Below are 26,993 nucleotides of genomic sequence, written 5' to 3' on the forward strand. Positions count from 1 at the left end.
CTCCCTGGTATCCTGTATAATGGGGTCAGTCAGCCTCCCTGGTATCCTGTATAATGGGGTCAGTCAGCCTCCCTGGTATCCTGTATAATGGGGTCAGTCAGCCTCCCTGGTATCCTGTATAATGGGGTCAGTCAGCCTCCCTGGTATCCTGTATAATGGGGTCACTCAGCCTTCCCTGCATCCTGTATAATGGGGTCATCCCGCTTCCCTAGCATCTTGTATAGTAGTCAGTATAATGGAGGTCACCCCCTGGACTCAGAGCTGCCCCAACCAGCAGGGACTCCAAAGGGCCTGCTACCACTCACCCCCCACCCCACCCCACCCCAGGGCACAGTGTCTCAGAGCTGCCAAATGCAGGGGGACAGCTCCATATCGCTGGTACAGGTAATATGTTGAGGGGCCCCATACACATTTTGCTATGGGGCCCCATGAATCCTAGTTACGCCCCTGTCATAAGGATCTCTCTTGGCCATAGCAACTGATCACAGCTCCATAGCAACCAATCACAGCTCAGCTTCCACTTTAACTAAGCAATATGAGATCTGAAAGCTGAGCTGAGATTGGTTGCTATGGGAGCTGTGATTGGTTGCTATGGACAACAGGGAGAATCTCACTATACAACAGCGCCATAAATACCCCCTTTGGGCAAACATTTGGCATATAAGTACATTGCAAGTGCGGGAAGGTTTTTCATGAAGACGATATCCGCATTGGCCTGTCGTTGTCCTGTTATCAGCCATTATCACAGTCCGTCCTATCTAGGCTCCCAAACACTTCAACCCTTTGGCCCCATATTTGGCAAGTAACCTCATTGTTTGTTCTGGAAACGTTCTGTTCTCTGTTGTCAGCCAGTATCGCAGTCTGTCCTTTATAGGCACCTAAATGTCTAAATTATACATTATAGCCGGGGAACGCCATAAGTACAGCCTCCTCGGTGTCAGGAGTGTTGGTCTGACATGGCGCTGCGGTTTGGATGTGGCACACACCTGGTTTCGGGTATGTATCGGCCGTTGTTGGTTTTGACATCCTGGTATATAGTTATTTTTTACGACTATTGGAATTACTACCAGAAGGACATGATGTACTTGTACTTGTGGTTTTTAGGGAAAATACTGTACTGTACTTAACATGAATGTGGTGTCTAGATTATTTGTTTTACTGATTGGTAGAGATGAGCGGCACGCTCTGTATAATATAATATTAGCTCGGGTATCCGGATACTTGAAAGTACTCGAGAGTACCTGAGAGAGTACAGCGTGCTGCTCCAGTGCTCATTACAAAAGGCTTGCTGAAAGGCTCCTGTGCATAAGCTGAGGCTATGTTCCCACAATGTCTTTTAGGTAAAATAACGGCTGTTATTTTATAATGGCGGCCATAAATAATGATCATTATTAACGGTCATCATTATTAAAAAAAAAATATTTTTTGTTTAAAAAAGACATCGTGGGAACATAACCTTAAAATGAACTTCCGGATCAGCAGCAAGATCCTCTGCTAATCCAAAAGGTCGGGCCTCAATAGATATTTTTTTTTTAGTTCTCATACTATATGACAAAGCTATAATTACTTGTATCCAGGTCCAGTCTTCTGAAGACTGCTATATAACAGCTATACTTACTGTATCCAGGTCCAGTCTCCTAAAGCCAGCTATATAACAGCTATACTTACTGTATCCAGTTCCAGTCTCCTGAAGGCAGCTATATAATAGCTATACTTACTGTATCCAGGTCCAGTCTCCTGCAGGCAGCTATATAATAGCTATACTTACTGTATCCAGGTCCAGTCTCCTGAAGGCTGCTATATAACTGCTATACTTACTGTATCCAGGTCCAGTCTCCTGAAGGCCGCTATATAACTGCTATACTTGCTGTATCCAGGTCCAGTCTCCTGAAGGCAGCTATATAACTGCTATACTTACTGTATCCAGGTCCAGTCTCCCGAAGGCAGCTATTTAACAGCTATACTTACTGTATCCAGGTCCAGTCTCCTGAAGGCAGCTATTTAACAGCTATACTTGCTGTATCCAGGTCCAGTCTCCAGAAGGCAGCTATATAACAGCTGTACTTACTGTATCCAGGTCCAGTCTCCTGAAGGCAGCTATATAACAGCTATACTTACTGTATCCAGGTCCAGTCTCCTGAAGGCAGCTATATAACAGCTACACTTACTGTATCTAGGTCCAGTCTCCTGAAGGCCGCTATATAACAGTTATACTTACTGTATCCAGGTCCAGTCTCCTGAAGGCTGCTATATAACAGCTATACTTTCTGTATCCAGATCCAGTCTCCTGAAGGCAGCTATATAACAGCTATACTTACTGTATCCAGGTCCAGTCTCCTGAAGGCAGCTATATAACAGCTACACTTACTGTATCCAGGTCCAGTCTCCTGAAGGCAGCTATATAACAGCTATACTTACTGTATCCAGGTCCAGTCTCCTGAAGGCTGCTATATAACAGCTATACTTACTGTATCCAGGTCCAGTCTCCTGAAGGCCGCTATATAACAGTTATACTTGCTGTATCCAGGTCCAGTCTCCTGAAGGATGCTATATAACAGCTATACTTACTGAATCCAGGTCCAGTCTCCTGAAGGCTGCTATATAACAGTTATACTTACTGTGTCCAGGTCCAGTGTACTGAATCTTTTTAGTTTTGTGCTGGTTAAAAAAAGAGACTAAATGCAGGAAGTCAGGGCCAGTACAGAGAGTCACTGCTCAATAATAATAATAATAATAATATTAAATGGCTCAATGTGTCCATTTTTTCAGCTCCATTTAAAATTACGTCCCTTATTTTAAGTCTAAACTAACGGACGTCATTTAGCTGTCTGGCCTTCCCTTATTGCAATGACGGCTGTTTGTACATTATACTAGTTTGGTTACTAATTGGCATTTGAATGCGAGTTAATTGAAAAGTCCATTGAATTTAATAGTAAAAACGGAGAAAGAATGGTGACAAAAGAAAAACAGTGTGTGACCAACTAGTAAAAAACGTCCGCTGTTTGCAAAAGACGTCCGAAATAATGATCATGTTGATTATTTTGACATCCGCAGTAAAACCGTCCGGTATTCAATATATTGTGTGCATTGGACGTCTGTCTTTCCATTGACTTCAATGCATTGCCATTGCAGTCAGTTAAATCGCGGCAATAACGGGCGTTTTTTTAAATATCAAAATCGCCCCCCTTTTCTCTATTTTTGATGTGGTGTGAACATAGCCAACCACTTGACTGCCTTCTCTGTGACTGCAAATGACCCGGACTTTCTGCATTTAGTCCCTTTTTTCAACCAGCACAAAACTACTGTAGAAGGCTTCAGGTGATTGGACCTGGATCCAGGTAAGTATAGCTTTATCATAAAATATGAGAGCTGAAAAATATAATAATTTATGTAAATTGCAAATATCCCCTACTGAATGAGATGACATTGCCCATTCAATATAAAGCCTAGTGGCCAGAATGAAAACTGCAGGATTTCAGGATGATTTTTAACATAGTTACCTTCATTTTGTAGGTTATTCCTATTTACATTGACACAAAATGTCAATATATTTTACTATTAATAAACAACTTTTTTTTTTTTCTAAATTACCTGCCACATTGTGACTGGTATAACTTTATTTTTTAACTGTCCTAATCAATAACTCATGATCAGTCTAAAAAAGAGGAGTTTTTATATAGTTTTATTGAATAAGGCTATGTTCACACAACGTATTTTTTCGTATTTCTACGGTCGTTGTTGCCGATTGCAACAACGGCAGTAGATAATACGAAAAAATATGTTGGCTTGCTGTCTATGGGGTCCCGGCCGGAGCATATACACAAAGTACACGCTACGGCTCAGTTAGTTCACACAATGAAGCGAGCTTGATTGTGTGCTGTGGCTAGTTCTGATGTGGGCACGCATGGATGCGCCCGCATCAGAACTCTGCGGCGCCAAAGATCATCCGACCGGTACTGCAGTACCTGCTGGGATGATCTTTTCAGAGACCGGCCGCTCTGCTCCGGAACGGCCGGTCTCTAACGCCATCTGAACATGGCCTAAGGCTGCACTCTGCTGGGACTGATGAACATAACCAGGTACAGGCTGTTTATACTATACATTATTTCTTGTATATTTATACCAAGTAAAATCTGTTGTAATTGTGTGCAATCCGTTTGCCTTCGTTTTTCCATTGCTTTCCATTATATTAAAAAAATGCATCAAAACCGAATACGTTTTTTCTCTGGCGTTCTTTTCTTTGGCGTCTTTGTCGATGTTAAAAGTAACCATTTAAAGACGGATTCGTTAAACGGACTGCAAAAAGGCACTGTGAACCCAGCGTTATGTTCTGTATGTAGCGTTGTGTTTGAGGTTCAGTTCTACATTAGTCTTCAGGTCTTGTTATTCGTCTCCTCCCTTCTGTAGCTTTTGGCTTTGGTTATTTCAGTCGCTGTCTGTGGTGCTGAACCCTCTTAGGTTCATACTGTAATGGGGACTACTAGTTCACTTTTGATGGGATATGATATGATGACAGTATATGGTGGGGTATTTTTGATAGATAGATAGATAGATAGATAGATAGATAGATGGATGGATGGATGGATGGATGGATGGATGGATGGATGGATGGATAGATAGATAGATAGATAGATAGGAGATAGATAGATAGATAGATAGATAGATAGATAGATAGATAGATAGGAGATAGATAGATAGATAGATAGATAGATAGATAGATAGATAGATAGATACAAAGGGATACACCAGCAGCACCTGCGACGCACCTTTTTGTTATGGAATAAATTCACGTTTTGAACTTCATTGAACCGAGTGCTGCTGGTGTATCCCTTTGTATTATTGAGCACCCGAGTCTAAGGTCCCACCTGCTGGCACCACTAATCAACGCAGTAGTGCTGCTCTCATTCTCCGATAGATAGATAGATAGATAGATAGATAGATAGATAGATAGATAGGAGATAAATAGATAGATAGATAGATAGATAGGAGATAGATAGATAGATAGATAGATAGATAGATAGGAGATAGATAGATAGATAGATAGATAGATAGATAGGAGATAGATAGATAGATAGATAGATAGGAGATAGATAGATAGATAGATAGATAGATAGATAGTAGATAGATAGATAGATAGGAGATAGATAGATAGATAGATAGATAGATAGATAGATAGATAGATAGGAGATAGATAGATAGATAGATAGATAGATAGATAGATAGATAGAAGATAGATAGATAGATAGATAGATAGGAGATAGATAGATAGATAGATAGATAGATAGATAGATAGATAGGAGATAGATAGATAGATAGATAGATAGTAGATAGATAGATAGGAGATAGATAGATAGATAGATAGATAGATAGATAGATAGAAGATAGATAGATAGATAGATAGATAGATAGATAGATAGATAGGAGATAGATAGATAGATAGATAGATAGATAGATAGGAGATAGATAGATAGATAGGAGATAGATAGATAGAGACAGGAGATAGATAGATGATAGATAGATAGGAGATAGATAGATAGATAGATAGATAGATAGATAGGAGATAGATAGATAGATAGATAGATAGATAGATAGATAGGAGATAGATAGATAGATAGATAGATAGATAGATAGATAGATAGGAGATAGATAGATAGATAGATAGGAGATAGATAGATAGATAGATAGATAGATAGATAGATAGACAGGAGATAGATAGATAGATAGATAGATAGATAGATAGATAGGAGATAGATAGATAATAGATAGATAGATATATAGGAGATAGATAGATAGATAGATAGATAGATAGATAGATAGATAGATAGATAGGAGATAGATAGATAGATAGATAGATAGATAGGAGATAGATAGATAGATAGATAGATAGATAGATAGATAGATAGTAGATAGATAGATAGATAGATAGATAGATAGACAGGAGATAGATAGATAGATAGATAGATAGGAGATAGATAGATAGATAGATAGATAGATAGATAGATAGATAGATAGATAGATAATAGATAGATAGATATATAGGAGATAGATAGATAGATAGATAGATAGATAGATAGATAGATAGATAGGAGATAGATAGGAGATAGATAGATAGATAGATAGATAGATAGATAGATAGATAGGAGATAGATAGATAGGAGATAGATAGATAGATAGATAGATAGATAGGAGATAGATAGATATATAGATAGATAGATAATAGATAGATAGATATATAGGAGATAGATAGATAGATAGATAGATAGATAGATAGGAGATAGATAGATAGATAGATAGATAGATAGATAGGAGATAGATAGATAGATAGATAGATAGACAGGAGATAGATAGATAGATAGATAGATAGATAGATAGGAGATAGATAGATAGATAGATAGATAGATAGATAGATAGATAATAGATAGATAGATATATAGGAGATAGATAGATAGATAGATAGGAGATAGATAGGAGATAGATAGATAGATAGATAGATAGATAGATAGATAGATAGATAGGAGATAGATAGATAGATAGATAGATAGGAGATAGATAGATAGATAGATAGATAGATAGATAGATAGGAGATAGATAGATAGGAGATAGATAGATAGATAGATAGATAGACAGATAGATAGATAGATAGATAGATAGATAGGAGATAGATAGATAGGAGATAGATAGATAGGAGATAGATAGATAGATAGATAGATAGATAAATAGATAGGAGATAGATAGATAGATAGATAGATAATAGATAGATAGATGATAGATAGATAGATAGATAGATAGATAGGAGATAGATAGATAGGAGATAGATAGATAGATAGGAGATAGATAGATAGATAGATAGATAGATAGATAGATAGGCTCCGAGCTGAGGAATCCTCCTGATATTCTTTCCTCACCTATTAGCCTTGTCAATCACATGTTCGGTGATTACGGTCCGTGCACAGAAGATCTACAGCAGTGCAAAGAGTTAAACTAATTCAGAGCTCCCAGGATTATAATGAACCACGATGCCGGGAACAAGAATGTTTCTGTCTTTGGAAGAAAGTGGCCTTAAACTTTTGCCTGCAGTGATCTGCTCACATGAGATTTGATCTGCACGATTTTCCAACAAGGGTTTTAAATCATCACTTTTTTAAACACTGTTTTTGATGCTTTTATGTTTTGTTTGTTTATTATATTTTACCCCCTTTTTTTAACATCCCACTGGCTGAACACCAAGAACATGGAGGCTCCACTGCTGCGGTCACCCAATAATCACCTTTCTCAAGGAATGGGGACACTTTGAAAAGCTCTATCAAGACATCTGAAGATGGGTTTTTTATAACGCTTTCCCTCTGTAATATCACAGCTTTCATGTTCAAATTACTAATGGTTTTTATTCTTCTTTTTTAGCCATCCGACCAACTCCTGGGACTTCATGCCAACTATGGCATCCAACCACTTGGCTGAAATTTTGAGGAAGCAGGAGAGGTCATAACCTTGTGGTAAGTGACTATTAATTTTAAATGTTTCCTGTCAGGGCCCCGGGGAACAAAGAGACAAAGGACAAGTGGGCCCTATGGCTAACACCCCACACACTGTCCCTACTGTACCTACGATCAGTGCAGCTCCTAACTGACCGTCCGCAACTGGGCGTCAGTCCCTGCGCTCAAATAAGTGCAAAACACAGACAAGACACAGTACAGGCAAACAAGGTACAATGACAGTAGACAAGGCAAAGTAACACAGAAGGACCGGACCAAGAAGGCACCGAGGAACAGGGGACCAAACGAATGGAGGAAAAAAGCCAGAGATGCAACAAGGTAAACGGAGAAACAAAAGCCAGAGATAGTAGCAAGATAAACTGAGGACAAGGCAAGAAACACTGAGCCAAAAGACAAAGAAAGGCAAGAAACAAGCAAAGGGATCAGGAAACCAGGAATACAAACAATAAGGCAAAACACTGGATCTAGCTGAACATACTAGCTGGACAAAGCTATCAAGAGCCCAGAGTGAAGGGAGAGACCGAGCTATAAGGGAACAGAAGTCCCGGACTCCAAGCTGATAGGTAGAGCAGGAGAAACACACAAGAGAATCACAGAGGTGAAGAGACCTGTCAATCAGAACACAGCAGAGACAATTAGTGAACAGACCACAGCAAGGAAGGTGCAGGGAGAACTGAGAAAACATGGACCGGATCACAGAAGACATAAGCAAAGAACATAAGAAAACCAGGCATGGAGGGTGCCACTTCCTTGCTGGAGTTAACCTTTCTGACCCCAGTTATATCCTCTATGAAAGTACATGGATATAAGCAACAATTTGGCTCTTCTGGAGAGAGTGATGCATCATTTGCAACAACGGCCGTGATTCCTACGTAGTGCTGCCGTCTATGGAATGGATATAAATAGCGGCCACAGAAAACCTGTCAGTGCACACAATGGAGTGTGCGGCTCCGGCCGCACGCTCTATTGTGTGCAGCAACTAATTGAGATGCGGGCGCGCATGGATGCACCCGCATCCCAATTCATCAGGAGTGAAGATCATCCGGTCAGTACTGCAGCACCGGCCAGGATGATATTTTCTGACACCAGCCGGGTCACGGAACAGCCAGTGTCTTACACCATGAGAACATGGCCTATAATATTATGAGGATCATGCACCTTGTGATATGGCAGCACTTGCAGCCCATTGTGATAGCCATAGAAGCTACTTATGATAAGCACATGTGCACAGTAGCCCGGGTGACTCTTCCACCTTAATGGTTTCATACATCTTCCATTCATCCTGTTCCCATCACTATGGCATTGGATGCAGCTTTTCCACTCATGCCCAGAATTCTACACCCAAAGCCGCAATGTGGACTTGATGCCCATGAGTGGACTGGATGATCATGAGTGGACTGGATGCCCATGAGTGGACTGGATCATCATGAGTGGACTGGATGCCCATGAGTGAACTGGATGCCCATGAGTGGATTGGATGATCATGAGTGGACTGGATCATCATGAGTGAACTGGATGCCCATGAGTGGATTGGATGATCATGAGTGGACTGGATCATCATGAGTGGACTGGATGCCCATGAGTGGACTGGATGCCCATGAGTGGACTGGATGATCATGAGTGAACTGGATGATCATGAGTAGCAAGTGGAAAGTCTTCACATTGGAATTATAGTTGGTTGTGGCCATAGTTGATCTGGTCATTACAGCTGCCTGTGTTCTCCAATATTTGATACTATAACAGCCTTGGTATGACAGTGAAGACTTTTGGCGATCTCAATGTAAACTGGGGCATTAGTGGGCAAACCAGTTGAAGGAAATCTTTGCGGACTATTACGTGACTTCGGAGGGTGCCACCGCTTTGCCTCAGACATGAGCAGCCTCCAGGAAAGCCATGTGTTTTTGCCACCATCACTTGTCCAACACCCCCCAGTCATTGTACGAGAAGAAACAGTGCTGCATGTGACCCCATTGTTTCCAGCCAGTACCTGCAATGGAAGCTCCAACACAAATGTGAATGCTGCCTTAGTTTACTGTTAAAGGAGTGGTACACCATTTTTTTTAAAACTAACTAGTGCCAGAAAGTACTTAGTACTTATGAACTGCTGTATGCCCTGCAGGAAGTGGTGTATTCGCTCCACTCTGACACAGTGCTCTCTGCTGCCACCTCTGCCCATTTCAGGAACTGTCAAGAGCAGCAGCAACTCCCCATAGAAAACCTCTCCTGCTCTGGACAGTTCCTGACATGGACAGAGGTGGCAGCAGAGAGCACTGTGTCAGACTGGAGAGAATACACCACTTCCTGCAGGACATACAGCAGCTGATAAGTGCTGGAAGACTGAAGATTTTTTTAATAGAAGCAAATTACAAATCCCTGGCACTCTAGCACCAGTTAATTTGAAAGAAAATCTTTTTTTTTTTATGTGAACAACCCCTTTAATAGTGAAAAAAGAAAAAAAAAAAGAAAATTAATCTAGACTGGCGCCCATCAAGAATATGAAATAACCTCAATAATAAACCTCCTCCGCTCTTAAATAACATAACATTAGAGTAATAGTTGAGCAATCTCATATAACACCTTCACTTTCTATAAATGAATACATGACATCAGATGGATCAGCCGCTTACTGTGAGACACAGCTTCATTGTGCAGGTTATGCCTGGAGGCACGGAGTGTGTGCCAGAGACATTACCTGCCACGACACTGAGATCATTGATGGTTCCCATAATATAGATGAGTGTGTGTTACCTTTATGGTATGTATGTATGTATGTTTGTATGTATATATGTATGTATACATGTATGTATGTATGACAGGATAACAGGCTTGTTACCCATGGGATCCCCTTTTCTTCCTTCTGCTCTGGACCCAGGACTTTGGGATGAGCTGGATGAGTCCGTTCCCTGAATCGAAGCCTAAGACTAGATGAAACCTTTCTATTTATAAAGGGTGCGACAGTGTGACAATGACAAAGGGGTCAATTTTGGGGGCTGAATTTATTGCAGTAAGCAACAGTATCTGGTCTAGTAACGGTAACGGTGCTGGATGACCCGCTCGTGTTTTAGAAGCATCCTACTCCTAGTACCCTCACTTTTCAAGCATCGGATAGACTGGTCCTATTTGGGCTGTACTGTGCTTGGGCTGATATTGCTTAGGAGCCGGCCGTCATGCTTGGCTCCCGGCTGGCCCCGTACCAACGCCAACAATGTCCCTAACAACCAGCCTGGCCAGGTGCAGGGAGCACGCCAGTGGGCTGTGGGGCTAATCTCTTTTGGCACACTCAACATTTCAAAAGACTTTGCTTTTTTATTTTCCCATTGATGTAGTGGAATTGTACCATATCGGATGGGGGGTGGAGTACGTACCATTTGCCTTTACTTACTTTTTCATGGAAATATAAGAATAATACAAGAATAAGAGAACCCTCAAATATTTGTAGGGCATTTTTTGCAAGTTTTGCCCCATGCAGTACAAATACTATAACAATGGCGGTGATGTCATAGATACTGAATCTCGCCTGTGACCTCTCCAGTTTGGGTGCAAGTTTTGTAACTCAGATCCAATGAAGCGAATGAAGCCTAATTGCAAACCACACCGGACCTGGAGACAAGAGCGGTGCTGTCTCTGGAAGAAAGTGGCTGTGGTTATGTAGTGCTGGATAACCCCTTTAACATCGACTTTTACTGTCTCTTCAACCTAACAGCTATATAACAGTTTTAGCACTTTGGAACATGAATTGCGGCTGAAAGATCCACTTTATTCTTAAAGGGGTTGTCCGGGGAGCAGAAGACAACTTATTCCTGACTATCGATTAACCCATTTCTGAATCATCCCACGTCCATTGTGTATGACACGTACATGACATGTGTTGTCTAGCAATGTGATATATTACTTGATAGTGATCTGTCTTGTCTAAGATCTGTTTCCTGTTCTTGGAAGTAACAAGTCCGGCTGCTGCTTTCCTGTAGGAGCTTTGTCTTCTCACCTAGGATTGTAGCTTTGTGTCATCACTTAGATCAGAGATGGGGAACCTCCGGCTGTTGCAAAACTACAATTCCCATCCTGCCTGGACACCTAAAGCTATAGACTTTGGCTGTCCGGGCATGATAAGAATTTTAGTTTTGCAATAGCCGGAGGGTCGAAGGTTCCCCATCCCTGAGATCTATGGGTCTCCATGTTGTGTAATGTTAGATGGTTCTGCCTAGAGCTGAATCCTCCAGAACGGTGATGTCTGTGACAGCGCAGATCATTCAGAAAAAACATGAAGAATATTTCTTTACATGCTAACGTCTGGCAAGTAAAGAAACCAATCACAATTATAGACATCATAATCCATAAGATGACATAAGATGAAATAGTTAAAGGGGTATTCCAGAAAAAATCAATTTTTCCCCTATCCACTGGATGTGAAGGACACACTGCCCCCTGCTAGTGTCATGATGTGAGGATACACTGCCCCCTACTGGTGTAATGATGGGAAGAACACACTGCCTCCTGCTGGTGTAATGATGCTAAGGACACACTGCCCCCTGCTGGTGTCATGATTTGGGAGGACACACTTCTCCCTGCTGATGTGATGATATAGGCATAACATACTGCCCCCTGCTGGTATGATGATATGAGAGGATACACTTTCCCCTGCTGGTGTGATGATATGGGAGGACACACTGCCCCTGCTGGTGTGATGATTTGGGGAGCCATCACATAGGACAGTCATCACCCCTAGTAGTGATACAAGAACTCTAACAGCTCAGTGATATGTACAGGATATTCTGCAGCCACAATGATGGGCGCTTACACTCTGCCGGTTACCAGATTTGTCATCAATCAAGCATTCATGGTGAGCCGGCACCATGACCTAAGTGTGTTCAGTGCACAGAGCTTTTCCTTTCAATGAGTAACCTCTGACCCCTGCTTCCTACTTTTTTTCAGATGGTTTTTCTGGACCGTTCTTTTGGATACAGTAAAGTTGCTGTATTCTCCCTGTAGTTGGGATCGGTTTTCGGTCGTAGATTGTGTCATTTTCGGGTCTGTATGGTTTTCATTTATTAGAATACTTATCAGTGTAGGTATCAATCATGTTTTATTCTTAGTGTAAGACAGTTTCCTCAAGTCTCGGCCGCCATTGCATTCCTGCGGGCGCATGTTCAGCCGCACATTCTGCATTCTCGGGACCTTGTTGGAGTTAGAAAGGGAAATCAAGAGTATACAGTGAAAAAACACAATGACATTTGGCTTCAATTGACTAAGTGGTAACTCACTTCAGGATTTACTGTACATACAGTATTAGGCTATGTTCACACTACGTAAGTTTCCGGCCGTTGCGCTCCCCGTGAATAAGCGGCCGGAGATTTACGTAGTTTGCATACAATAGAAAGTATAGGATCTACGGCTGCACAGTTCACACTATGTACGAACTTACGCCCGGATCGTATGCGGCGTCGTAAAAAATTTACCAGATCATTGTTTCGTGACGGAAATGCTGTATCTTACGCCCGTAGCGTAACATGCGGTCCCGTACGTAGTGGTGATATCTTCATTTTTACACTTTGATTTGCCGATCCAAAAGGTTCTGTGGGGTGTCCGGGACTAGCCGAAGATTTCCAAGTAAAAGACCACTGTCAGACCGCTACGTACGCCACTCGGGAAGCGTAAATAGACTACGGGCGTAAGTTCGCGGACCGTACGTAGCCGGCCGCAACTTGCGTAAATCCCGGCCGGAGTTTAACACGTATATGTCCGGCCGCGAAAAATATGCGGCCGGACATATACGTAGCCTTAGGCTATGTTCCCACACAGTATTTTTGCTCAGTATTTTGCAGCCAAAACCAGGAGTGGATTAAAAACACAAAAAGGCTCTGTTCACGCACTGCTGAAATTAAGTGGAAGGCCGCCATTTAATGGCAAATAATTGCCGTTATTTTAAAATGAGGGCTGTTCTTTGACATTAAATGACGGCCAACAACAGTGTATGAACATAGCCAAAAAACAGACTGCAAAAAACGCATTGTGAACCCTGCTTTAGTGACATGCCAAAACCTGCGATCAATGGGAAACCGAGGGCGGCAGAGCTGAGCTCAGCCCATATTCCCCTTTGTGGGCCATTGGCAGCTTTGCAGCATGCGCACCAGGTGTGGCATTTTTTTTACCCAGTCTTTCCCCCATGGACCTCCCTTGTTGTTGTTTGTTTTGCATAATTACATTGTGCTTTTATTTCTATTTTATCCACAAGTCACAAGATCAACGAATCACATAATGGGGGAAACACTACAGAAACAGTCAACAAAAACAACAACACCGATATTATAACATACTATTTTATACCTAAAAAGCCACAAAAATCACTTCCAAAAATTTATGCACATGAACTTTTTTGTTTTTTAGGGGAAAAAAATGCAATGAAAAGAAAAAGTACTCTCAGGAGGCCTGAGGGTTTCCGGGACTAGACAAACGTGGTGGCATTTTCCTATAAGACAGCAGGATGTCTGTCCCGGGCTGTGTGTATTACAACTCAGCATTACTCAATTACAGGGGTTGCCCCATCTCCCCACATTCTGCTCGGACCTGCTGTATCCTGCTCTCTCCGATGCAGTGGTGCCCTCTGAATGTGCTCCGCTCTCCTGTACCCTCCTCTGGTCCCCCCTTGCCACTCCACTGCAACTCACCAAACACTCTTGTGACCGCAAGCATTGGGGGCATCTATAAGGAGGAAAGCATAGGGGGCATCTATAAGGGGGTAACATTGCAGGGGGGACATCTATAAGGAGGCAACATGGGGGGCATCTATAAGGGGACAACATGGGGGGATCTATAGGGGGAGCTACATAGGGGGCATCTATAAGGGGAAACATGGGAATAGGGCATCTATAAATCTAAGGTAACAACATGGGAGGGGGGCATCTATAAGGGGGCAACATGGGAGGGGGGCTATCTATAAGGGGAGAACATGGGAGGGGAGCATCTATAAGGGGGAAACATGGGAGGGGGGCATCTATTAGGGGACAACATGGGAGGGGAGCATCTATAAGGGGGAAACATGGGAGGGGGGGCATCTATAAGAAGACAACATGGGGGCATTTATAGGGGGAGCTACATAGGAGGCATCTATAAGGGGGCAACGTGGGAGGGGGCATCTATAGGGGGACAACATGAGAAGGGGCATCTATAGGGGGAGCTATATAGGGGGCATCTATAGGGGGACCTACATAGGGGGCATCTATAAGGGGGCTACATGGAAGGGGGGCATCTATAAGGGGACAACATTGTGGGGAATCTATAAGGGGGAGCTACATAGGGGGCCATCTATAAGGGGACAACATGGGGGGCCATTTATATGGGAGGAACATAGGGGGCCATCTATATATAGGGGGACAACATAGGGGGCCATCTATAAGGGGGACCACAACGGGGAGCCATCTATAAGAGGAAGAATATAAGGCGGACTATAAGGGGGACAACACAGGCGGAGCCATCTATAAGGCAGACTTCACGGGGGGCATATATAATAGGAGATGCACAGTGGGGGGCATCTACTATAGGGGGACTACACAGAGGGGGGAGCTCTTTAGGAGATGCACACAGGGCCATCAATATGGAAGACTGAACAAAGGGCCATCTATGAGGCGGCTACATAGAGGGGGGCATATACTATAAGAGGGGTCGCATAGAGTCAACCTACCTACTAAATAAGGGTGTAAAGGGGCCAATACAGGTGTGCAGTTTGTATAGAGATGAGGATGGTGTTAGAGTGAGGAGACTAATATGTGTGGCAGATTCTGTGGATTTGTGGCTCAGAGAAGTTCTCATATTGGCCCAGAGCAGAAGAAGACGAATATGAAAACAACTCTGATCAGAGATGACGTCCCCCTGTGAGTCACTTGATATAACTGCACTGTAATGTATATGGTGTATACAACCTGTGTGGAGCTGTGTCCACCTCTATATAACTGGATGAGGTGATAGTGATCTGTGTACAGTGGATGTTATTCAGTAGCATTGGTGGTGTTAGTCAGTATGCGGTGGTGTTAGTCAGTATGTGGTGGTAATATTTGTTACTTGTTATCTGGTACTGTGTTTTATTGGTCTTAGTATACTGGATTTGGTCAGTAACAATATGGTGGTGATGGTAGTGGTTGTGGTGTGGCAGTAATATTTCCCCGTTGTATATTGGTAATATTGGACTCAGTATACAGGATTTCGTATATATACACCAATAGCATGGGCAAGTTGACCTCTTGCACCAGGGCCCAGGAGACATTAGCTACGCCCCTACTGCAGCTCCTCTCTCTCCACCTCCCTTCACTTTCAGTACGCCCCTGGGGTGGATGAGAAGGGGTGAGAGGCGCCACAGGCCTAGGGCATGGATTCTCTAGGTCATGCCATATTGACTCCCCGCCCCTCCGCAGCAATGAAGTAGTTTTTCTTCAAAATACCAACACCGGGAGAAAGGCCGACGTGTCTTTTAAAAGTAGATGGATTTTTTTTCAGTGCTTTTGAATGTATTGTGGTCTTTGGTTGCATGTTAATAAGGATATATTTTTCATCTATTACTATTAAGTGCAGCCCATTCTTACTCGCTTGTTCTCTGAATCATTATATTGACCTATACTTAGGCACATCTATGAATGAATCACATCCCACAGCACTGGGCTTCTATACTGAGGAAATTACTTTGGAAAGTCTATTAGAATCTCCTTCATCATTATCCCTATACATGCGAGGAGAGCGGTGGGATGAGCTGTTACCGACTGAACACAATTCTTCAGAACAAGTGTAATGAATCACGAGAAAGCCACTTCCCGTAACACGTGTCCCTTCTAGACATCTCTAATATGGAAGGCAGAGCTTCATAGGGCAAAATGGAGGAGACGTGGTTGCACTATGGGGCAGTACTGATGGCACATATCCTGTAACTACCTTTATAGACACTCTTCAGGTTTTTCACCTGTGGACCTCGAGGCGGTAGTTTGGAGATTTGGAAGACAAACAGTAGTAGAAAAGAATATAAACTTAGATATAAACTTATGGTCCTTAATCTGTATTTTGCCACTATGCCATTAAAAGTTACATTTTATGTAGCGGCAGCCATTCGGGGGGTGTAAACGGGCATAGTGGTGATATAAATCCACCCAGGTTGGCTCTTTTTTGCACTCTTTGGGATCTGTATTTTGGGGTTGGATGAACCCTTCATCGGGTCAAAACTTTGATAATTACAAGTATTTTTACTTCAAAATTGCGGCCCTATTTTCCTTTTATTTTAGGGTGTGTGAACATACTGTAGCCTAAATCTTTGGTTCTATAATATAGAGTTATTTAGCTATGTTTAATACTCATTTGTAGTGTTATGCTGGACCCTAATGGACTGCCTACAGGTTACATTGGCCCATTCTACTTTTCTTGTTCAACTTAACAATTGAGCTACTGTCCTATGAGTCTTTTACAGCGTGTTCTCTAAGGGGCCTATTACACTGGCCGATTATCGTGCGGAAAATCGTTATATCGTTCGAACTATACGCGTCTGGTGTAATTGCAGGCAAAGATCGCAAAATTGTTCATGTGTCGTTGATCGTTGATTTAGATCTGACCCTAAAATCATTGTTAATCCTTCGATTTTTGTTCTCTGTAATTCCGCATTCGTTCACTAATCATTCAGTGTAATTCCTCATGGTTCCTTCTTTTGCTGGGATCAGACGGAGTAAACGATCGTAGTGACAACTATCGCTCTGTGTAATATAATAAACAATTTTAGGTTAACAATAATCTTGTTTGCGATTGTTTATCGTTAATCGGTTATTGTTAAAAAACGCTTAGAGCCCTATTACACGGAACGATAATCGGACGATATCTGGCCGATTATCGCTCCGTGCAATAAAAACAACAATTAGCTGATGACAACGATCATTGGCTGATCATTGATATAGGTTTGGACCTATAATTGTCGGGCGCCGACCGCGCATCGCAACGTGTAATAGAGATGCGCGGCCGGTGGCTGATGATTTCCAAACTGTATACATTGCCTATCTGTACTGCAGGGCTCCTCTTGCCTGTCTCAGCTGACAGATCGCTCAGCCAATCACTGGCCGCGCCGGTCCCGGCAAGTGATTGGCTGAGCAGCCTGTCAGCTGAGACAGGCCGCTCTGAAGCTAGAACGCACGGGACCCGGTGAGAAGCAGAGCGCAAGAAGAGCCATGCAAAGTGCATACATTACCCATCCATGGTCTAGGGCTCCCCTTGCACACTGCTTCAGAGCGGCCTGTCTGAGCTGACAGGCTACTCAGCCAATCACTGGCCAGGACCGGTGTGGCCAGTGATTGGCTGAGCGGCCTGTCAGCTGAAACAGGCTGCTCTAAAGATGCAGCGCGCGGGATCGGGGAGAAGCGGCCCTCAAGAGGAGCCCTGGACCATGGATAGGTTTTGTATGCAGTTTAAGCCAGGGCTGCAAGGACATAAGTAACGATGTCCATGCAGCCCTTGTTAAACGATTATCGGGCTGTGTAATAGACCCATTAGTCTAATAGGACCCTAAGTGAACAAGCCATGACTACTTGCCTTCATACAGACACCTGTGCAATTGATTTTACTAGCCTTGCCATATCATGACTGTAAACCCACAAGAAGCTAAAAAAAAAAAAAAAACACAAGTAGATGATGAATCGCCTGCTGGGTGTTGTTTCTGCACAGTATAAACTATCACACCAGGGGATTATGATCCTCATGATCTCAGGAGGAAACAGTAGAAGCAATTTGGTTTATTTTCTTTGGATTAATAACTTTTTATGACGTCAGGCATTCTGGTATTTCAGCCATCTCACGTGATTGTTTACGGTGGAAAATAAAAAGATCGAAATAACCTAATCCACCCCGATAAAAATATTTTGCCGTACTCCAGGCTTCTTACAATAAACACGTTTGCTCATATTGTCTTTCCAAAAACATTTCTCATAATCCCAGTCTTGGGTGAGAGTTTCCAGTAAGAAGAATTGCAGATGTTACAATACAGATTCCTTCCTAGAAACAATACCAAGCCCAAGGCTAAAAATAGATTGAAACCAATTCTTTGGTAGTCCTGCTCTTCCCAGCCTCCCATTGACAGTAAGAACAAGGTTCCCAGTGGCCATTTCGGTGTTTACTGTACCTTCTAGGTTTGGACTTGCTAAAAGGCTCCATTCTTGTATCATTTGTCCAAATTACTTTGTTTCAGCCTTAGGGTGGGTTCACACTGAGGAATCAGTGCAGAGAAGTTCCCGTGGATTCCTTATCTTGTCCCCACTCACAACTGCACGCATCTACACCTGTGTTATAGGCTTCATTCTATGCACAGGCGTATTCTGCCGCCTGATGAAAAAATTTAGGGTGGGTTCACACTGAGGAATCCGTGCAGAGAAGTTCTCACAGATTCCTTCACTCGTCCCTGCTCATGGCGGCGCGCATTTCCGCCCGTCATATAGACTACATTCTATGGTCGGGCACATTGTGCCGTCCAGCGAAAAAATTGACAAGTCAATTTTTGGGGAGGACTGCAGAATCCACCCGACCATAAAATGGAGTTGGGCGGCGGAAAAGTGCCCCGTCGTGAGCAGGGACGCAGGGATTCCTCAGTGTGAACCCACCCTTATGGCTCGTCAGCATGAATTTTGGCAAATTCCAGTCTAGTTTTTTTAATGATTTGCTCTAAGCTGTGTTTTTCTTTTCCTTGTCTTTCATGAAGTCCACTTTGGCAAGGTCAGTTATGGATATGGTGCGATTTGACCCTGATGTACGATAAAGGGGTTTTCTAGGGACACTGAAAAATCCAGGTGGGGCCGGGGGTGTTAGCAACACAATAAAGAAGTGCTACTCTTTGTGCCCCCGCAGCATAGCGTCACCAGTCAAGGTACCCCGCAGCGCTCAAAAGTTCCCTATCTTGTTATTGCCCCACTCAGAAATGCCTGCTCAGCCAGGACAGTGCTGAGTCACTGATTGGCTGAGCGGGTAGTCCCCATGGTGCCCTGATCCTGTCCTGAAACCAGAACTCGAGAGATTCAGGAGCCTGGATGCTGTGTTGTGGGGGCATGGGGAAAGGTATGTAGGACTTTTTTGTTGCCAACACCCCACCCCCTGGATTTGGCTACAGTCCATAGACTTTAAACTTCTGAAGATGGTCTTATAACCTTTATCTTTAACATATTTGTCTTTCATTTTCTTTCTAATCTCCTGAGACAACTCTCTCCTTAGCCTTCTTCATCTATGTTTAAAGGGGTACACACCATGATACCAAGCAGCTCAGTGACTGCTCCTCACCTTGCAGGGGCGTAACTAGAAAGGGCTGGGCCCCATAGCAAACTTATCATTGGGCCCCCCTTCCCCCATCCCACTGTAGGTAATCCTGTTTGGTAGCCCCAGTAAATAGCATATGTTAAAGGGGTTATCCAGCCTGGGGGCACTTTTTGGGGGGGCCCGGGGAGGAGGTGGCTGAAATAAAAGATGTCCACTCACCTCCCCAGTTCCAGCGGCGGGTCACTCATCGCGGTGCTCCGGTCCCCAGTACCCGGACGGTTCCGGGTGTCTGCCGCAGCCCGAGACGCTACGTCTCAGGGCCGCTCAGCCACTCAGTGAAGGAGGCGGGATCCGTGTGAAGTCCGCTCGGATCCTGCCTCCTTCACTGAGTGGCTGAGCGGCCCTGAGACGTAGCCTCTCGGGCGGCGTCAGAGACCCGGAAGCGGCCGGGAACCGGGGACCGTAGCGCCGCGATGAGTGACCCGCCGCTGGAAACGGGGAGGTGAGTGGACGTCTTTTATTTCAGCCACCTCCTCCCCGGTCCCCCCCAAAAAGTGCCCCCAGGCTGGATAACCCCTTTAAGCATCTGCCCTGGTATACCCCCCCAAGGAGATAGTACCCCCATGGTAGACATTATATCCTCCCCACCCCATAGATAGTGTCCTCCATAATAGAATGTGCTGCTAAATACAGAATGAAACTGTCCCTATGGTCAAATTATTTTCAATCTTTCCGAGGTACTGTAGCTGTCATTTTTGTCCAGGCTAGTTTCATTAATTTTTTATTTTTGTATTTTCTTTGTTTTTATTTCTGATGCTTTGTCTGGTCTTTATTAGATTGTCACTAAGCTAAAATAACTATAAAATTACTTTTGTCAGGTGGGTGTCAATCGTGGGTTTTTGTTTATTTAAAAGGGTGCCAACAATTTTGTCTCTTTGCGTATATGGCACCTGCACATTGGAGGCAGCAAGTATAAGAATATTAGTATAAAAAGCCGGGGTCAGCTTGCAGTTATTATGCAAGAAATAAAAAAACACATTGGGGTAAATTTATCAAGGCATTTGTACCTATTTTAAGGTGAATAATTGGATTTTTCATCTATTTTTGATCTAAGTTCTATTTCTGAACCAGTATTCGACGGGTGAATATTTTTTAGATGCAACTTTTTTTTTAATCCGCCTATTTACCCAAAAATTCACATCATTCCAGGATTTGCGCCAAATTTTGCATTTGCCACTTTTAAAAAAACAGATGCAGGCCTATGTCTGGTCAGTACCACGTGAATTTGTTTGAGACTTTTTAGCCAGATCCCCCCCCCCACACACACACACAAATATATGAATATTTTGTTGAATTAGTCATATTCAGCTGGGTAGAAGAATACTCAGTAGAAAAATACCACGTTTTAGACTCCATAGTAAATATCCCCTATTGTCTGTTCTTTCAATCCTTCTGGCACAAATATTACCCACCTACTTGTATAAATAATTGAGCAGGATCTTCAGTCAGAGTGGAATGAGATGTGTGGCGCACCCATAGAGGAATCCACTTGGAACCGCACAATTAATTGGCAGCAAAGTCTTTTGGTTTTCCAATAATGGTGTAATATGAAGAGAACTCAGCTGCTCTTACAGTAACAGATAGCAACAGATTCTGGTTCTTCTTGAACTTTAGCCATGACAAACAACAAAATGCAGTAAGGAGAGAATATGATGGTTATAGTTATCATACTCGTGTATTTGCAGGTTATGGCAGATCAATGTGAATAGAGGACATTTTAGTGATGGTATGAGAGTGATGGGTGAGATCCGAAAAGATATCCCAGACCTTTAGGTTTCCACATCAGATTTACATTCAGGCCAGTGAAGGATCTTCTGATGGACCCAGGCACTGACTAGGCCACTGGCCACCATGGAGTCCTAGTGTTAAATACATGACCCCACCTGGAGATATGGGAACCATCTTTCAGATTATATGGAGGGCACGAGAGATGCACAACAGGGGCCTCCACCAGCACCTTCAGTCAGCTTAGAGAAATGGTAAAAGGCGGTATCTGGTCTCTCTGGGTTCCGTTGACTAGTCGAGCACTGGCAAGATCAGGGAAACACTAACCCCCCTGCCTGGCCACTCTGTCTTGGTTCTGTAACCCACCCATACCTTGGCTGCCATCCTCTGCACCCACTCCAGATCAGCCATGTCCTACCTATTTACAGACACCCAAAATTGTATGCAATATTTCATATGTGGTCTGACTAGTGATCCATACAGAGACGTTCTGTACCCCAGTTTGCTAGCATACAAGCCATAATAATCCCCCCCCTCTCTGAATTCCCTTATAACAACAACATGGAACATTGTTTTGGTTCATTATTCAGCACATAATTAAAGCCAATGGGAACTTTTCCATTTGTTTACTGTAGAGGTACTGTAGAGTACATCCATATAAATGTCTTCTTGTTCTGCTGACTGTGCACACACCTTCCTGGCACAGATGTTACCTATGTATCCCATATGGCATTAAGCAAGACGTTGGCATCATCGTATCCTTCAAAATGGGCAATGAGACGTGTTGCTGGGCTGGCACACCCGTAGGGTGACCTACATACAAACACGTAAGGAGCTGCCATCCATTTTTATCTGTTTCTCGATGGTTGCACCAATGTCAACAGAGATAACAACTTCTATGGCTGCTTTAGTCACAAAAAGGAGCAAAATTCAGAAAACAAAAATGTAAAAGATGTGGGGGCCATTATCAATTTGCAGTTTACATCGGATAAATGGGAATTATGTGACATATTATTAGCATGAGAACAAGTAAAGCTGGGTTCACACTACGTTTTTGCAATCCGTTTTTTGTCAAAAAATTGATGAAAAACGGATGGAAAAAATTATGCATGTGTGTGCATCTGTTTTGATCTGTTTTTTTTCATTGAATTCCATTATAACAAAAAAACGGATCCATTTTTTTTTTTACGAACACAGTATGAGGTTTTTGTGTATGTTAAAAAAAAAGAATCCGTTTTGATCTGTTTTTTTGTTATAATGGTATTCAATGGAAAAACTAATCAAAACGGATGCACACACATGCATCTGTTTTTTTCCATCCATTTTTCATTTGTTTTTTGCATGAAAAAAAACAGATTGTAAAAACGTAGGGTGAACCCAGCCTAAAAGACAAAGCGCATCCCAAACCTTTAGGGTATGTTCACATTGGGCGGATATGCTGTGGATTCTCTGGAGAAGATGTGTGTGTTAGAGTAGCAGCAAACTGGGTGAGGTCTCATATACATCCTGAAAAAGGAGAATCTTTCTGGTCTTTTCCCTCAAAAATGCATGTTATTGTTGGCGGATGGGTGGGGCTTTACAGCCGTTGTGACCCATATCCCCACCTGCAAAGGAGCCATTCGCCCCCTCCCTGTTACATCATCTGGATAGGAACCGCCCCTCCACAGTGTCATCAGAATGGGCCAACCTGGAGGCCTAGGCCCCGCAGCCACTGATGTTAGCGGGGATATGGGGCATGACCAGCCAGGAGCGGATTAACTTCACTATAGGCCTCGGGCTGTTCACCAAGCCTGGGCCCCCCCACCTTACTGTAACTATGGCAGCAGTAGCATAGTGTTCATGGTACAGGATAGATAATGTCATATTTACCAGGTACCTATAAAGTTTTATAAAGAATGATTATCATTCAGCACTGTGCTCACTTTCATTTTTTAAATTACTTCCATTTCTAATTTGGTGTCTAAATATCTTAACATTTTTAAGAAGAGAGACCACCAAGAAATGTGTTATACAGTAAGATATGAAATGTCCTGAATATAAGCCTTAGAATGGTGCGGGGAACTCCTGATATGAAGGGGGGGGGGGGGCAATATCACTGTAATGGTTAACGCCTATGTGATTCCAAATATTTTTGTTAATCATTTCATTTAACCAAAAATTTCTCCTTAGGGCTCATGCACACTGAGCAAAAGACAAGGAATTTCTGCTTAAAGATGTCTGCTTGAAATGAAATTCCTCTTCTATTCTGCTCAAAACACAATTTGAGCTGAATTTGAGTGGAATTTGAGTAGAATTCAAGCGAAATGCAGGAATTTCAAGCAGAATTTAAGAGCCGATTCCTCTTCAATTCCTCGTCTTTTGCTCAATGTGCATGAGCCCTACAGGATTCCTCTAGCAGATTCTGCCAAAAGAAGTGACATGTTACTTCTTTGGGGTATGTGCACACTGAGGAAAAGGCGAGGAATTGAAGAGGAATCCGCTCTTATTTCAGCTTGAAATTACTCCCGTAAAATATGAACAGAGCAAAGTCCCATTGTGTTCAATTGTGTTCACACTGCAGAATTTCCGAGCAGAATTTTCTGCTGCAGATCCGCTTTCTGCCTAAAGAATTGACATGTCAATTCTTTGGGAGGATTCTGCTAGAGGAATCCTATAGAAGATAATGGGGGTTTAAATTCTGCTTGAATTCTTCTTGAATTCCCCTTGAAATATGCTTCTATTCCGCTCGAATTCAGCTTGAATACTGCTAAAATTCAGCTCCTAGGGTGGGTTCACACTACGGAATTCTCGCAGATAAACTCAGCGGAATTCTGTCGGATGTCGGCGCACACAGCCGTGCGCCTTTCCGCTGGCTCCATAAACACTATAGAGATAACAAAGCGGTTTGCTTCATTATTACTGTAAATTCACTCATCTTTCATCTCTAGTTATCACTTAGGTAATTCAGAAACTGCACAAAACACTGTAAAAACCCTGTCCAGACCATAAACACAGTGGGGGAGATTTATCACACATGGTGTAAAGTGAAACCGGCTCAGTTGTCTCGAGCAACCAATCAGATTCCACCTTTCATTTTCAAAAGAGTCTGTGAGGAATGAAAGGTGGAATCTGATTGGTTGCTAGGGGCAACTGAGCCAGTTTTACTTTACACCATGTTTGATAAATCTCCCCCATTGTCTATACCATAAAGTTTCCATATAGAGGGCTGGGCATAACATGTGCCTCTACCACCTGAGATTTACATTCTATAAGTTAGTTTTCTGTTAAGAATCAGGCGGTGTCGCAATTTTATCAACACTGCAAAAACTCAAATGTTATCGCTGGGCTTGAGAGTCGGGCTATGAACAAATAACGCGAACACGAATATAAAATTACATTTCATAGTTTTATTTAGAAAATTAAATTACAAAAAACTTTATTAATAGGTGAAGGAAGACTTTCTCATGTCTCATTTTTACAAGTCGATATTTTACATAAAGAAATTAAAGATGGACTTTGCCCCTCTGCCATTTTGTCTCAACCCCCTTCCTAATAGTCTGTAAGCTGATGCATGCGAGCAGGGCCCTCACTCCTCATGTATGGATAATTATATGTAGATCTCTGTAATGTCTGATTTATGTCTATGTATGTACCCCCAGAATTGTAAAGTGCTGCGGAATCTGTTGGCGCTATATAAATAAAAATTATTAGAATTATTATTATCAAAAGAAACTTAAAAAGGAACAGTGAAATGAACAGAGAATAGAGTATAAATCTGTAGCAGAACAATAATTGTGATCCTTTGTAAAACACAGTACAACATAATAAATACTTTATAGCCTTTGGTCAGTATCGCCGATAAACAGCATTAAGTATAAAGATAAGAATAATCCCTGTAATTTATATTTCTGTATTGTCAAGAAAAAAAATATGTTCAAAGGGAAACCATCAGCAGGTTTGTACCTATGAACCTGCTAATATGTACCTGTAGCGGCAGAGATGCCGATTCCGTGAAGGTTTTCTTACTTCCCTCGTGGTGCTGCTTTTGAATTTTTTGATCCAAAGCCAATATGTAAATTAGTCTGGTGCACTTGGGGAGTTCCTCAGCCATTCAGTGCACCATCCCGTCCACCAGCTAGTATCACGCCTCCTAGCCTTATCTCCCTTCTCACACCAGATCCTGTGCTAGCACAGGAACAGAAGCCCATTAGAGTGACAGTCCACTCAGCCAATCACTGTCCGGAGCACTGTCCAGTCTCAGTCAGTGATTGACTGAATGGGCTGAAGACTCAGAAGACCAGAGGAGCATGGACAGGGGGAGCATGGACAGATGAAAAAAACCTTGTTTTTATTTGTTTATGAGCAGCCGTCATCTTGCCAAACTTGTTCCAAACTTTGCAAAAAGTTCAGTTTGGGAGCAAACCAAATTTTTTGCAAAGTTCGTAATGAACCTGGGTTTGGCCGGCTCGGTTTACTCATCTCTACTGGAGATACATTGTGACTAGAGATGAACGAACCGGGTTCGGGTCGATCCGAACCCGAACGATCGGCATTTGATTAGCAGGGTCTGCAGAACTTGGATAAAGCTCTAAGGTTGTCTGGAAAACATGTATACAGCCAATGACTATATCCATGATTTCCACATAGCCTTAGGGCTTTATCCAAGTTCAGCAGCCACCGCTAATCAAATGCCGAAAGTTCGGGTTCGGATGGACTAGAGCATGCTCGAGGTTCGCCCATCTCTAATTGTGAACCTTGAAGTCACACTTCACTTACACCATTAGTAAGTCTTGTAGGCTAAAATGGCAAATCTCATCAGTGAGTATTAGAAAAGTAAACTAAATGTCAGTAAAAAAAAAAATAATAATCAGTCCTTATTGAACACAAAACACAATTACAATACAATGCTTTTTTCCCCATACAGGCTATACGGTGTCCATGGAAATTCTAAAATTGCCAAAGAATCAGAAAAAAGTGGTTTTCAGGCAAATTTTTGTAAAATAAACAAAGCTGAAAAGATATCTAAGGCTCCGTTCACTCCGTTTATGGCAAGAATCCTCGTCATCAAAAATAAGGATCCATCAGGAGGAATCAAGGGATCTGTTGAGTTACACGTGTACTGAACCCTACCTTCTCAATTTGTTGGCACTACCACTCATTAGAACTATCACTAAACAGGAGAAAACAAATACGAGAGAAAGCCGAAAGCCAGATGACGCCATTTGTAAATAAAATTAAGTAATAATAAATTAATACATAAAAGTGTCACCATAAGGACGTAGATCGAAGCCTATAAAACAATTAGCATATATGAGGAACTTATAATTTTTATCTCTATATATATTACATATTACATTCAGGTCGTCTCTATAAAATAAATTGTATTGAACACTCAAGGTAATCGTGATGTCGGTGGCCTGCAGACAAGGTTGTACCATATTTCATCATAGAATTTTGTAAATTGGCAGCCCTGTCTTTCCA

The 26,993-nt window shown here is 42.5% G+C and overlaps 1 long non-coding RNA gene across 2 annotated transcripts; it reads left to right on the plus strand.

Moving 5' to 3' along the window:
* Positions 1-574: 574 nt before the first annotated feature.
* Positions 575-26,523, plus strand: LOC138790102 (uncharacterized). 2 transcript variants are annotated; one of them, XR_011362839.1, is made up of 3 exons: positions 575-996; positions 7,402-7,493; positions 26,437-26,523. It is a non-coding gene; the product is annotated as an uncharacterized lncRNA (long non-coding RNA). The 2 variants fall into 2 exon arrangements; XR_011362838.1 differs by having other exon boundaries at positions 575-798.
* Positions 26,524-26,993: the final 470 nt, after the last annotated feature.

This window comes from Dendropsophus ebraccatus, chromosome 4, assembly GCF_027789765.1.
Source record: "Dendropsophus ebraccatus isolate aDenEbr1 chromosome 4, aDenEbr1.pat, whole genome shotgun sequence".
In the NCBI taxonomy this organism is placed as follows: domain Eukaryota; kingdom Metazoa; phylum Chordata; class Amphibia; order Anura; family Hylidae; genus Dendropsophus; species Dendropsophus ebraccatus.